This window comes from Poecilia reticulata, linkage group LG17 (genome assembly GCF_000633615.1).
Source record: "Poecilia reticulata strain Guanapo linkage group LG17, Guppy_female_1.0+MT, whole genome shotgun sequence".
NCBI lineage: Eukaryota > Metazoa > Chordata > Actinopteri > Cyprinodontiformes > Poeciliidae > Poecilia > Poecilia reticulata.
The window spans coordinates 15,008,879-15,022,913 of NC_024347.1; the positions used below are offsets into that span (position 1 = coordinate 15,008,879).

The following is a 14,035-nucleotide window of genomic DNA, read 5'->3' on the forward strand; positions in this document are numbered from 1 at the left end:
CATCATTTTCCGGTGCGTCTGCTTTTGAAAGACATCTGTCTGGAGCTCATCATTGGAAATGTGAGCCAAGAGTGGAGGTGGAAAATAAAGATCGCAGCGTCTGTTTGTCAAATGTGAAAACTTGTTGGGGAATAAGCCGTGGATGAGCTGAAGATGGAAAGTGAGTCAAAGGGAGGACTTCCAAGCTGGTTGCCAGAGGCAGAAGGTGGTGGGATGTGTCAATCTCGTGATGGGGAAAAAAAAAAAGAAAAAAAAAAAAAGGAATATGCCTCAGAGCAGTTTTTTAAAACTCTGGGTATCATTTGGGGAGAAACACCCCTTCAGCAGAACCACACGCAGCCAGTTGAGATCAGGGCTGAGGTCCAGAGAAGGAGCTGGGGCTGCAGCTGAGAGAGACGCGCAGGGGATGTCCTTTGCAGGTCTGCAGGGCCTCCGGGCCACACACTTAAAAACACAGGAAACCCCACTCAAAGCTGTGAAGATTCTGTGTTTCATATCGATTTCTCTAGCACGCTGATAGCTCCAGAGGTGATTTTTGCCTTCAGGGACCTTCTCCATCCTTCCCAGCCCACTCACTAGCTCCCCGGCTGGGCTTCGCTGGGCTCCGCTAGACCCCTGGATGGAGGTACGAGCCACGGGAGATGAGGAAGAAGACGAGAGGCCCCCGGCAATGATGATGAGCTGCACCGGGTCGCCGGGTTCAGTCATCCACCAGCCTTTATCCAGCCTTCTAGCCACCCACCCTYGTTTCCATCTGAAAAAAAAAAACAAGGCAAAGCAGAGTGTTTTTCAAAATCTCACCTTTAGCACTCAGCATCCCTCTGCTCAATGCAAATGCAAATGTAAACACTAACACTTTGATTAAAAATATGTGGGAAGAAAACGCCAACTTGCTCTTTTGTAACCCGCCCCAAGGCTCTTGCTGCTGCATACCAAAAAAAAACAAATAAAAATGCTCAAACTGCTGTGTGCAAAGCAAAGCAGCCGTCTCTGCTCCCATGTAAAAGGGCTACATATAAATCTAAATCTACCAGGTTAAAATAATCACACTATAACCTCTTCATTTGGAAAATAGCGGTAATAATTTCATCTTCACAGAGTCCTTTGTTGGTATTCGTCTTGAAATATTCTGAATGCTGTTATCATGCTAATACGATAAGGTCCTTTGTGTGCTTCTTTGTTCTTTTTTTTTCTGAGGGAAAAAAAAAATGAATTGCTGGGGCCTCCTTTTAGCAACCATACACCCACCAGCCCTCAAATTTCCTTCGAACCAGCTACAAAGCATATTCATCGTATTTTGAGTTGCTTTAAAAAAAAAAAAAGATACAGAAAGCGGCGGGTTAAACGGTCTGAGGTCAGATATGAGAAGAGTTTTAGTGAATTTCAGTGTGCCGTTACGTGCCGCTTTAAAAACAAACAAAAAACCCAACAACAAAAAAAACAAAAAGAATTACAACATAATATAATAGCAAAGCAGCCCGAGACGCCCCTGGTTCGCCCTGCTGGGGAGGAAGGTGACGTGGGGGCGAGATCAGGTGAGCTTGAGGAAGATTCAGACACAATGCCCCCATTGAGGGGGTTCAGGCATGGGTGTTAACTCGCCATTCCTTCACACACAATGGCCCCCCCACCCCCTCCACCAGAGGCAGTGCAAGGGACAATGTTGGTTCAGGGCAGCCCTCCACGCGGTGTGAAAGAGCGGCATTATTAAGATGGGAGCCAAGAGGGCCCAGGGAGCTGGGGGGGGAGGAGGAGAGAGACAAACAGGAGCAAGAGTGATATGTTTGGGTGCAGGGGGGACAGAGGAGAGGCGAGCACTGTGATCCGTGGCTTTGGACTTGAGAGAGAAATAAATCTCACAGGCAGCATCACAAATCATGACGTTTGAAAAAAAATCTCCGAAAGGCTTTTTAGCAATATTCAGAACCGTTACTGTGATAAAACAAAGAAATGATCAGGGTACAAAGGCTGTGTAAATTTGAAGGTTGTATAAATTCTTCAGGTTTGAAATGAATTATGCAAGACGCATCATGTAATAATTTCCTTAGTGATGACCTTTGAAGCATGAAATAAAGACTTCAGGTACTTTATTTTTATATTAACTAGTTTCCTTTGCGATACTTTAATAATATTAAATACCTGAATCTGTCTGAACAATATAGCCGTCCAAGAAATGATCTTCTAGATATCATAATGTTCATTTGTTAATTTTTGTTCAATATTTATCTTTTTTTCCTTTTTACTCTGAGCAAGCAGTTACATTTGTCACAAATATCTGCTTTCATCCACACATATAAAAATACAACAGATGGACAGAATAATTGAATGTCAACATTATGCACATCCATGTTGTGCAGTCAGTAGTATTGTTTTTAATGTTTTGTTATTTTTGTTGTTTGGGTCTCTGTGTGAAACATTTTCTTTTATATGAACATGGCAAAATAGTTATTGCGTTGATTAATTAGCCATTAATTATTACTCATTCAGCTTAATGACATAACACGTGCTGCCTTTTTGACATTTCACCATTCAGTCCTGCAGCAGAGTTGTAGAATACAGACGACACGTCATAGCAAGAACAGGAACTTGGGATACAAAACCTGAAGTTGGGATAGTTGACCATTCAGCATGCTCCCTTTGCTTGGCGTTTCAAGGTCAAAAGGCTAAAAATCAGTAAGTCAGGATAATGTTGTATTTTAATTGAAAAGAATATAAATTTTCATGTTCTTATATCTGGCTGTTATTCGAGGTGAAATGACAACAGGAGCTAATGAAAGCTCCAAGCTGCCAAGGTTTGCAGATGAAAGACAAAGTGTCAACTTTCTTAWCATTTGGTTTGAGGTGGTAAAAAATTATCCATATTATGAATTCAATGCAGAATTTGTACCAAACATAAAAGGACAAAAGTGTGTCCACTGATTTTGATGTCAAGTGGTCCAGTGAGATTAAACACTTTTGGTATGATAACCTAGAATAAAAATGCCACAGGTAGTGTCAAAAATGTTTTATTTTAACATCATGTCATATTTTAATATTATCAAATTGTTCTTAGGTAAAAAAGGAAAGCAACAACCATTTATACTGCTGCTAAAATAAAAACATTTTGGTTAAAATGTTAACTTAAATGTGCTTATAACCAAAACTTATAGATTTTTGCCTCCAGTTCTTGCTCTCACAAGCTGATTTTTTATTTAGTCAGGCTATYTGCTAAGGTAGCCATTCTGCATACGAGCCGCTAGCAACCACTAATTGTAAACTGGGTTAGCTTTGTAATGGTGACATAGACACACTCTTGGTCGTGCCCATGAATTATGAAGAAGCCACATTTGTTTTTGTAGACTAGCTGAAATGCCTTCTTTCAGCCAGTTGACCAGAAGTGTGCAGAAGCAGGTGTGGGAGGGAAATGCAGCCCAAGAAAACTCTTGTCATGATCTCACCTTTTTTGGCGTCTAGTAAAAAAAAAAAAAAACATTTTAAACTGATGCTTCTGAAAGTACAATTCTTCGGTACGTATCAGATTGAGCTCATGCTTGTTGCTTCTGCTCAGCGTAGATGCATTGTTCTGGGTGCAAAGCTGACAGTTAAGATGATGGTAAGTGCATACGCTTTTACTCTGCAGGTAAATCTCCTCAGTCATAATGAAGGGGGGGAGCTTGTCGTTTAAAGAAGGAGAAACTCCCAGCCCAGATGTTTGATGCCACAAGGCTGCAAAGGTGGTTAGGAGGGAGATGCAAGAGAAGCTCAAAAATGTTTATGGAGATCCAGCACCTCTCTGGGAGACTAATAGAATCCTTTGGCTGGAGTGAAAGCTCATTGTGCCAGTGTAAAGGATTACACTGGTAAACTGGTAAAACAGGGGAAAAAAAGAGCCCAAACACTCTCTGCCTGCCTCCTACGGAGAGGCAACGAACCATCGAACAATGAGGGGGAGAGCATGCTGCAAGCTGACTCATTTTATCAAGAGAGGAGAAAAACCTCTCGGAGGGGCGGCGAGTTCATATACATGCATGTGCACGGGCAGAGGCGCAGAAAAATACCAGYTGCAGATGGAGGGGGAGATGGGGAACAAGGGGACATGTTAACGGCGGCTCCTGTATTGGAGGGTAATATGGGCAAATGATTTCTGTCTTGCCTCTGTGTCTGCATCCTGAGTGACAGTTTACAATCTCTGAGGCAGCAGGCAGGCCCAGCAGGCTGGCTCGKTGGCTCTACAAAATCCCTCATTTCCTAACCTATTTTTTCCCCTTTTCCTCCACCTTCATCTGGTTTCAGCCGTCTATAATCGCCGCTGGTTTTCTGACGTAACCGCACTTTAACTCTCCATTAAAAAAATAAAAATCACTCCCATTTACCTTTTTTTTWTAAATCACATTTTAAGCAGAGATGCAAGCTTGTATTTTGTTAAACAATACAGCCTCTTTGGTACGTTTTCTCCAGGATAACTCGGTAAATACGAGTCCATTTCTGACAGGAACTGTGACCGGAGTAAATTTCCCACAGTTATCCCAAACAGTCTGCATGTAAAGCACAACCCACCTCGCGTTTGCCATTCGGATGGAAACCAGGTGGAGCATAATGCATCATCTGCATCCTGCAACACCACACTGAAAGACTCCTTCGCTCTCTTCATCTCTATTCCTTCAAAGGCAGCCGTAAACGCGCTCAAACAGCGGGATACGCACTCGGCTAACAAACCTCATTAAGGACCCTATACACACTTTCTCAATGCCAACACTAGCTGTCACACATCTTCCTTTCAATGCACACACCGGCAGCCACACTGACCACAACAAAGCCTCTTTACAGAGCTAATTAGAGAGGCTCTCCCTCTCCATTTTGAAGCTCATCTGAATAGGAGGGAACATGATAATGAGGAGAGCAAGATGAGTTGGAGACCGAGGGAGAGTCAGGCAGGAAGAGAGCGAGAGTGACGATAGGACCCCTGTTCTTCTATTCACAAGGATAGATGGTACATTTTTCTTTTTTTTTTCTCAGACTAGAATTAAAGCAAATGGCTCCAGGAGGCAGGGGGACCTGAATTAGTGTGACACCGCTCTGTGAATCCCTGATGCAGCGATGGAAGTAAGCCAGGAGGGAAGTGAACGCTGCACCATTTTGTTTGGTGTGCCATGCCTCATCCAGAGAGGGATAGAAGGGATGTATGGGAGAGACCAAGGGAAAAAAAAAAGAAGCAAGAAGTAGATCTTTGTGATGTTTAAATATGTGTGTGAACTCGTATTACAGACATAAATGAGGCATATCTGTTAATAAAATTATGAGACATGTTTTGGGACAAAAACAAAGCCCCTAAAATGCAAATGTGGAAGTCTTTAGGTGATTTGATGATTTGGGTTTACTTACATTTACAGAAAATGAATACAAGTTTCACTGTGGTCACGCAAAGGTGACCAAGTTTGAGGTGATGCCACTGATGAAGCCAAGTTTAACAGTGAATGGAAGCATCAGATTCTGCAAAAATTACAGGAATATTGCAAAAATTATTTAAAACGTTTGGCTTTTAAATAGAAACTGAGTTAATGCTCAACTGCGTTATGTGCAAGGATGTCTCTTTTCAATTTCTTTCCTACTCCATTTTCAAAAAGTATGTATTCTTACAATAATCTGTATGTACCGTTTTTAGGAGAAAAATATTTAAAATATTCTCAAAAGGGGCAAAAACAAAGTGGAGTTTTAGATAAATTAAGTCCTTTACTGTTTCAGCCTCAGTTTTAAGTTCAAGTTGAAGTTATGACCCAACTGTTGTCTCGTGAAGCCTGCTGACCCCTGATGGGAGTGCAACGCATTCAGGAGGGAGTAGCAGGCGAACCCCCCTCCCCTCCCCGTCACCTCCCAGACAGCTTGTTAATTTGCACAACTTTTATGCTGCACTGTCTCTGGTCTCTATGCGTGTGCATGTGCCTATGTATACGTGTGTGTGTGTGTATATATTAGCGACGGGACTTGACCCTAGCGAGCCGCGGCAGTGTTTCGCGTCTTGCTGGGCGTGGGAAAAAGACGGGACCCCTTTTCACAGCTGCCTGGCTGAGACCTAGACTGCTTGGGCCCCCCCCCTCCTTCATAACCCCCACTTTTCTGTTCATGCACCCCCTTTCTCTCTTGTCCAAGAAACCCCCCCCCCTCCCTTTCTGTTCCATTCAGACTCCAGCATGCCGTTTCAAAAGCAGGACCCCCTTCCCAGCCCTTCATAAATGCATCTCATTATTCAAGCCCTACTTTGCATAGCGAGTCCAAAGAGATCTCCACTCGGCTCGTGAGGCCTGAAGACCCTCAGCCTTTTCGGACCGCACAAGTGTAAGTTTCGATTTGCTAATCTTCCCCTCCCATGTTAATATTTGTTTTAAAAAGCTAAGTGCACACTTTCTAAACCGTCTCGCCGACGACACAGCTCTACCTAATGCATGTTCTGGGACTAGCTTTTAAGTTTTGTCATAAATGAAGCAAAGAATCTGCACAGCAAAAGCTGATGAAAGGACAGTTTAGCATGACGGATAGCAAGAGCGTCGCTGGTCTGTATTCCATCTGTCACTTGCTTTTGTACAGTACCCCTCTTTCACACACACACACACACACACAAACTCAAAATCCTCCCACCCTTTCTATCCCCACGATTGCAACTGGCTGCATTGCATTACTGCAGAGATTTATCTCCCATCAGCCTGTATAATACTGTGGTTATAATTTACATCCACTTTAGAAAACAGCAGGACAGGCTCCTCCTTGCATATGCTAATGTAAAGCTTGGGAAAATCTTGGTGACTTAAAGAGCTCCACAGCAAATTTGAATAACTGGGGTTTCTATTGAGGCTCCAAGGTTGTGCTACCATGAACATGTGACCTTGCTTGACAATATGCAGTTAACGTCTAATTCCTAATTGCTCGGCTCGTCATGGGAAAAATCCTGAGACATTATCGTTTTAAGATTTAGCAAAAAAACATTTTCATTTCATCCATGAATCTTTGTTCAATGTTTTCGACCTTTCAGATTTCAAAGTGTGGAAATTTGGACTCAAAATATTTGCACACTTTGCTAAAATATGAACGTGCTCTTGCAAATTGTGCCCATGCTAATCACACGACTTTAGATAAGGGGCGGTGGCTTGTCAAAGCATTAGGGTAGAAACGGACAGAGCCACCCAAACACTCTTTCCACATGAGCAGGTCCAAACCCTAGGCAAGCCTCCATGCTCCTAACGGGATAAAGAACTGCAGCAAAGATTACACGGCCACCTCTCCTGCACCTACGGCACACTACCTGACAAATGGGATCACGGTGGTTAAAGGGATAAAAACAGCTGAATGCAAGAGAAGGAAACAGAAAGCTGTGTGTGTCTGAGAGCGAGGAAGGTGAGGGGCGTGATGCACAAAATGGAAAAAAAAAATGCAAATACTTCAAAAGAAGAGAGTAATGATGGAATTCAACATGGAGGCTCTGGTTCATTCGCTCAGATCAGGACGTTTACACTGCAGCATGCAGCCTAGTGCCGTCACACACTGTGCATTTCCTGTATACAAATGTTATTCATTTGAGTCTTACGCTAAAAAAGCAGATGTCTTAAATGAACCTTTTTATTTGATTAGAACTTGTTCTGTTGGGATTATAAGAGTAAATGCACAGAACAGGATTTTCTTTGCAAATATAAATTTTCTAACATTCTTCCCAAACATTTATCTGAAGAACAATGGGAATTTTGATGCATGAAATATATAGGAAATCATAATTTTAGCTGCATTTGAACTGTTGATCACCAGTCATATCTGATTAAGGACAAATTGTCTGACTCATCACCAACTTTATAACCACGATGTTCCTCTTGTACGCAGGTTTTTCATTTTACACCTGTGTAATGTTGGTCACGGTCACTAAATAAATGAAACTGATGGAGGATTTTTGATACCACCTTTAGTAACTTGTCATGACTTATGGTTAGATGGCATCCTAGGTGAGTCAGCCTTCTTTTTCATGTTTTCAAAAATAGAATAAATGTTTAACTCATCTATAAATTACTTTTAAATTATTGTGAAAAGCAGAAATTCCCCACATTTTATTGATGCAGGTTTTTAGATATTGAACAGGAAAATGCAGTACAGATTCCCCTCCAAAGAAGCACCAGTAGCGTATTTAAAGATACAAATCAGACATTTCATAATCTAATGCTTGTTCAGGGACACCCTGACTTTAGTCATCGATACCATCCAGAAAGTCAGGCCATCCTAAGCAGTGAAACATATTGCCCAATGAAAAAACCACCACTGCTGAAACCAACAATCAAGTCATATTTTATGTTACAGAAGTCAGCTCTTTGAGAAATATTGTTCTGCGAGTTCAATAAATATTAGCCACAAGGAGGTTCCTTAGATTTATATTGGTTTGATCAGCGGTCATAAGCTTTATTTCATAAGAACCAATTGAGATTAAGAACCTTTTTAAGCGTGTAGGATACAATAAACTAAATGTGAGATTTGAGAGTTTTCATGACCATTTATTTACCTCCATAATTAATGAAAAATGCTTCCAAAGAAAAGAGAGACACTGATATTTAAAGGTTTAAGTACACAGGAAATGATTTGATTGTTGGAACAAAATGGGAATGTGAGAGTATGTGAATACATATTTGTGGTGTGAATTCGCAAACAGGAGAATTGACCCAGAGACTTTTTCAATTCATGCCGTCTTCATTTGTCTTTTTCCACCTTCAACACCATAATATGGATAACAATCAGCCGCCTGCAAAGCTCCGCAGCAAACTAACAACTCTATAAACAAAATTGTCTTCAAGCTCCCAACATCTCCTGATTTTTTATTTTTTGCAGCGGACGCACAACGTCCTGCACATCTGCACTCGACATCAAGAGTTCTGCCATTTTGAATATTTACCTGCAGGCTGACAGTCGCTCCTCATCCTGTTTACTGGCAGATTTTCTTCAACGCCGGCTAGTGCAACCTTCTGGAGCAGGACTGACAACATTTTCCTACAAATACAAAATAAAACACTTATTACTGAAGCACTGTATATGAGAAAGAGTATTATTAATTATTTTCACAAAGGAATTCATGCACATGTGTTGACCTTGCCACAATGGCAGTCTGTTATATTTTTCTGGTTTCTCTTAATTGTCTACTTCACTAAATACAATATTATGCATAAAATAAATCTTAATTGATATAGAAATGCAATAAAAAAATTGGAAGTTACAAAATCCAAAAAGATGGTGGACTAAATATTTTTCTAGGCAGTTTAATGAAATCTGACAGTGTATGAATACAATGATTGTAAAAAGAAAAAAACCAAAAACAAAACACCCTTTGATCTTAAATTGAGCATAAAATACAAATTGCATAACCTCAGCATAATTTAACCTTTCACCAATTTATATTTGCTCTGCCCGACATCAAAACCAGAGATACGTACACAACAAAAATAAAACCCAGATTTGAGCACTCTTGTTCAACAGTGCACATCAAATACTGTCAGTCATGGTCTAAATGGAGCATGCTGGGACTTCAGGGATATTCAGTCATCTTTGAGGCTTTCCAATTCTGCGCCAAGAATAGATCAAACTCTACAGCCGATGTCCTATTTAGCCATTACCGAGCAGGCGAATGGAAAAACAATTTACTTATAGTGTAACAAATTTGAAGGCATCTTCCATGTCCAACTATGACTGAAAGCTTGTAACAAAAAAAAAAAACCTTGTGAGCAAGGCCTTTGTTGTATGATGGACCAGGGTTTTTGGTTTCAGATTCACAAAATATGCATTTTTACTTTTCTTTCCAATGAATGGGTGCTTGGTGAGCACATTTAACATTTCCAAAGTAAAATTTGAAAATGAGATGTTTTATTTCACTGTTTTTTATGTTGGATGTTCATTAAGCAACTAGATGAAATGAATGATGCAGCTCCATCTCTGAGCTAATCATCAGTCCAATTATCACTGCATGTAACAAAAGAAAGCTTTGAGCACATGACCCATGGCTTCTTTATCGTTTTTGGTCAATTTTAGTGCCTGACTTGCGTCAGCACACAGACGCATTGCATAACTACGTAGCCGTGTTACTTTTACAAAAATGAGGATATCTATAGATGATATGTGAAGCAAAGGTCGTTTTATAAAAAGTATTTTCATATGGAAGAGGCTTAAAAACCTAGAAGTCGATATGTACCTCAAAAATCAAATCCATCCGCAACGGCATGCCTAACAGAGTGCGATTCAGACACCAGACACCAGTCCTACAAATCCTCCTAAACCAGCYCAGTTAGAAATATACCCGTTGTATCAAAATATACCCATTAGTCTTTGACCTATTTCTATCAAAGAATAAAAACTACAGATCTCCTAATTAATAGGAATGCTAGTTTGGTTCGATTGGTGTTGAACTTAATAGCACCAAAAGACAAAATGATGTGTTCTTTCACCATATTGATCATTGCATCAACAGGAAGCAATGACAACTCACACTATGAACTACAATGGCTTATATTTAATCCATCTTAAATGTTTTTAGTTCCAGGCTTGAAAAGCAGTTGGATTTGCTTGCAGATATGCTCTGTGATTAGGATAACTTAATATAATCCTATACTATGATAGTTTTAACATGGTAGCACCCGTTCACAAAAGGTTATGAGAAAGAGTGAAAGAAATGCAGATAAATTGCTTTTTACAAATTTTATACACAAGGCGGCCATTTTWGACTGGAAAATTAGTTGGTTGGAAAGAAACTATCCCTCTTACCGTTTTGACGTCAAGCCAGCTTTTAGTTATTTTTTAGTTTCAATTTCAAACTGGACACATAACTCGTAATCTTCAACCAATCATACAAGAGCAATGGATGAGGATATATTTTTGCTTGTTATATTTTTTATGACATGATCCAGCAAACTGAAACATTTCAAGTCCTGTAGAGTCATAGTTTAGAGATACCTTTCAAGTTTGGCCAGTAGTTAAAAAAAACACATGAGCGTTTAGTGAGATAGCACCTCTCAGTCAGTGTGTGTGTGTGGGCCCCATGTGGGTAGGTGACCACTGAGTGGGCCCACATAAGCTGACTAAGGCCTAATTCATACCTCATGGTTCGCTCTACAGTCCGCTCGATTGCAAAGCCRTGGTAATGTAAATTTTGTCAAATGTACTGAGTCACTACAGAATTACTGAAGACATCTGCATGCTGGCCAGATTTTTGTGATTTCAGTGAATGTGGACATTCCACAAGGAAACGATGATGCTCCCATACAAAGGGCGCACAGAAAATGCAGAGTAAGTTCACAATTGCCAGAATAAAACAGCGTTTGTAATTTCCCCCCAAATTGAATAATTTGACCTTCAGGAACAACAAGGCAACTAAAACTGAATATATTTATATATATATATATATATATATATATATATCCTGGAGAAATTTTTTTTCCCCACTTCTGGGTAGATAAGGGCACAAACACACTTTCATTCCTTATGAGGCTATAATGAAAACTATCGCCGAGTGGAAAACTGTGGCTTACCTGATCCAAAAATAGTAAAAAAAAACAAAAAAAACCCAAACAAGTTCCAAGCGACATATGCTACAGCTTTAAATACAAACCATGTCAGCAAAACAAGGAAGGAGCTGTATGGACGTCTGAGCTGGGTCTAAAGTGGTTGATGATCTAGTCTGGATCAAGATGCACTGAAATCACACACTTTTGGCAAATCTGCAACCATATTGCAACATAACGCAATATTTGCATGAAAGCTGTATAAAGCTGGAAGGCTGTCCTTGTAGTCTGCTGACATTTGGTAGATTTTTTTTTTTTAGTTTGCTCTCATAGGATTAAACTAAGAACATAATGGATCAAGCAATGTTATTTACACATCCAAAAAGCCAAAAACACTGCAACAGCGTTTAAATTCCCGAATGAGTATTGTGGACCATTGTCAGCTACATGTAAGACCCATTTATACGAGTCCCACATTTTACCCAGAGTGATCAATCTTGTACTAGCAATTCACATGCTTATGATAAAGTGTGTAACCTGCAGATAATCCCAGTTGAGGCCCATTACCTGCATGTGGTCCATATGGAAATGTTGGCTAAATGTTTGAGTATCACCGTCTTGGATATTATCGTTTTAAAGGAAGAGGGCATTCACACATTACTTGCCTAAATGAAGTCTACACGCACTTTCGGACAAACATAACCACAATAACACACGTGACACATCACAGAAAGCCCTCGACTGATTCTGCTGCTGCCAACACTGTCACGTGAGCCGTGGATCGACCAATCACGTGAGCCCGTTAACTATTTCTGTCGCTCCCTCAAGATATTACCGGTGTAACACCCACATAGTTATGAGAACTACAAACATCCCACTTTAAGGGCGTTCAGGGTCGTTCCCAACACGCAGCACGCCCGTATGTCCCAAAGTTGGACACATTTGTTGGACATAAACAGGCCGAGGTATCAACGAGTGAAGCAGGCTCAATCACGCCCTCACACACACACACACGCACGCAGGCAGGTGGCTCCCCGTAAGCGTTGTCGGCAACGAGGATGGTTTCAAATCATTCTGGAGGTAGTTTCACCCAAGCTCCTTCCATCATTCCTCCTCGTCCTGCTGCTGCTGCTCCAGCTGCGGCGGCGCTCAGCATCCGTCCCTGCCGATTCCTCCTCGCTGCCGCCCCGGCATCCTCCTCCTCCTCCTCCTCCTCCTCCTCCTCATCCTCCTTCATGCCGAGCGGAGAGTCGGCCGTCAGCTCCGAAGTGCTCGGCGTCAGTTCGTACTTTCGGTTCTCTAGCTTTATGAAATTAAAACTCATACAGCTAGATAACCAAAGACACAATCTGACCCGCTGTCTCTTAAAGGGGCCGCCCCGCAGAGGGAATACATACAGAGGAAGGATAGATGGAGAGAGCCTTCCTGTGGTCCTTCTGCACCGACTCCCCTCCACCCCCTTCTCTCTCTCTTTTTTTCTGTCTCTCGAACACACACACACACACACACACACACACACACACACACACAACCACACATCCCCTCACACACACGTAGATGGAACGAGATTCTCACCATAATCAAACACATTCACTCCATTTCATGGTTTATCGCTACATTAAGTTGAAACAAAGTTACGCACGTCTAGGATGAGGCAACTAAACGCATCAACACTTTTACTAGCAGATTGACTCCACTCTACAGCATGTGCTTAAAAAAAAGTCTCCCCACCACATATGTGCTGGTCAGTCCTGCAGTTTATGTTACATAAAGCTCTGGAAACCCCTCTGAGCATGGTGCAACCCACCTCTACACATTTAGATGTGGCAGCTTTTGCAGTTATGGTTGCCGTTTCCCCCCCAAATTTCAGCATCAAATATATGACCTAAACTGACATTACAAATACTATAGCTCAGCTTTGAAAACTCAAATGCACAAGTGATGCTGAAAAGCTAGTCATGCATGCTAGAAACACAAAACTTGTTAATAAGCTGGTATCCTACTTACTTGCTCATTGGCCAACTCCATTCATTTATGCTCCACAGGTTCTCCTTTGGAAATGTTATCTAAATTACATCGATAGCTGCATCACCTCCGATGAACTCGCCGATTATTAGTGCAACAAAGTGCCCCCTATATTTGTGCGGACTGCGCAGCATCCCGTCCCTCACACACGCAGGCTGCTGCTGACTGAGAGCGCACACTGAAAGCTGAGGGGATAAACTCCGCCTCGGATGGAGAGAGAGAGAGAGAGAGAGAGAGAGAGAGAGAGAGAGAGAGAGAGAGAGAGGCGGGAAGCACGGATTATCAAAGCCAACGTGAAAATGAATGCAGGTGCCTGTCAATCAGGGAGCCGATTGTCCCAATTATCCTCATTATTGGGGCTCTAAACACGCACGGCTGCGTGGATTATCACCAGCAGCCAATTAGCACCGGTGCAGATGGGAACGAATCAAATCTGATTCCGTAATTACATACGTGCAAAAAAAAAAAAAATTAAAAAATTGATGCTCCTTTTTTTGAAAAGCTGAGTTATTAAATAAAAT

At 41.4% G+C, this 14,035-nt stretch overlaps 1 long non-coding RNA gene across 1 annotated transcript; it reads right to left on the bottom strand.

Moving 5' to 3' along the window:
• Positions 1–161: 161 nt before the first annotated feature.
• LOC103479429 (uncharacterized) lies at positions 162–13,692 on the bottom strand. Its single transcript, XR_535944.2, has 3 exons — positions 13,497–13,692; positions 8,897–8,991; positions 162–754 (listed from the first exon to the last, which is right to left on the bottom strand). It is a non-coding gene; the product is annotated as an uncharacterized LOC103479429 (long non-coding RNA).
• Between the last annotated feature and the right edge of the window lie 343 nt (positions 13,693–14,035).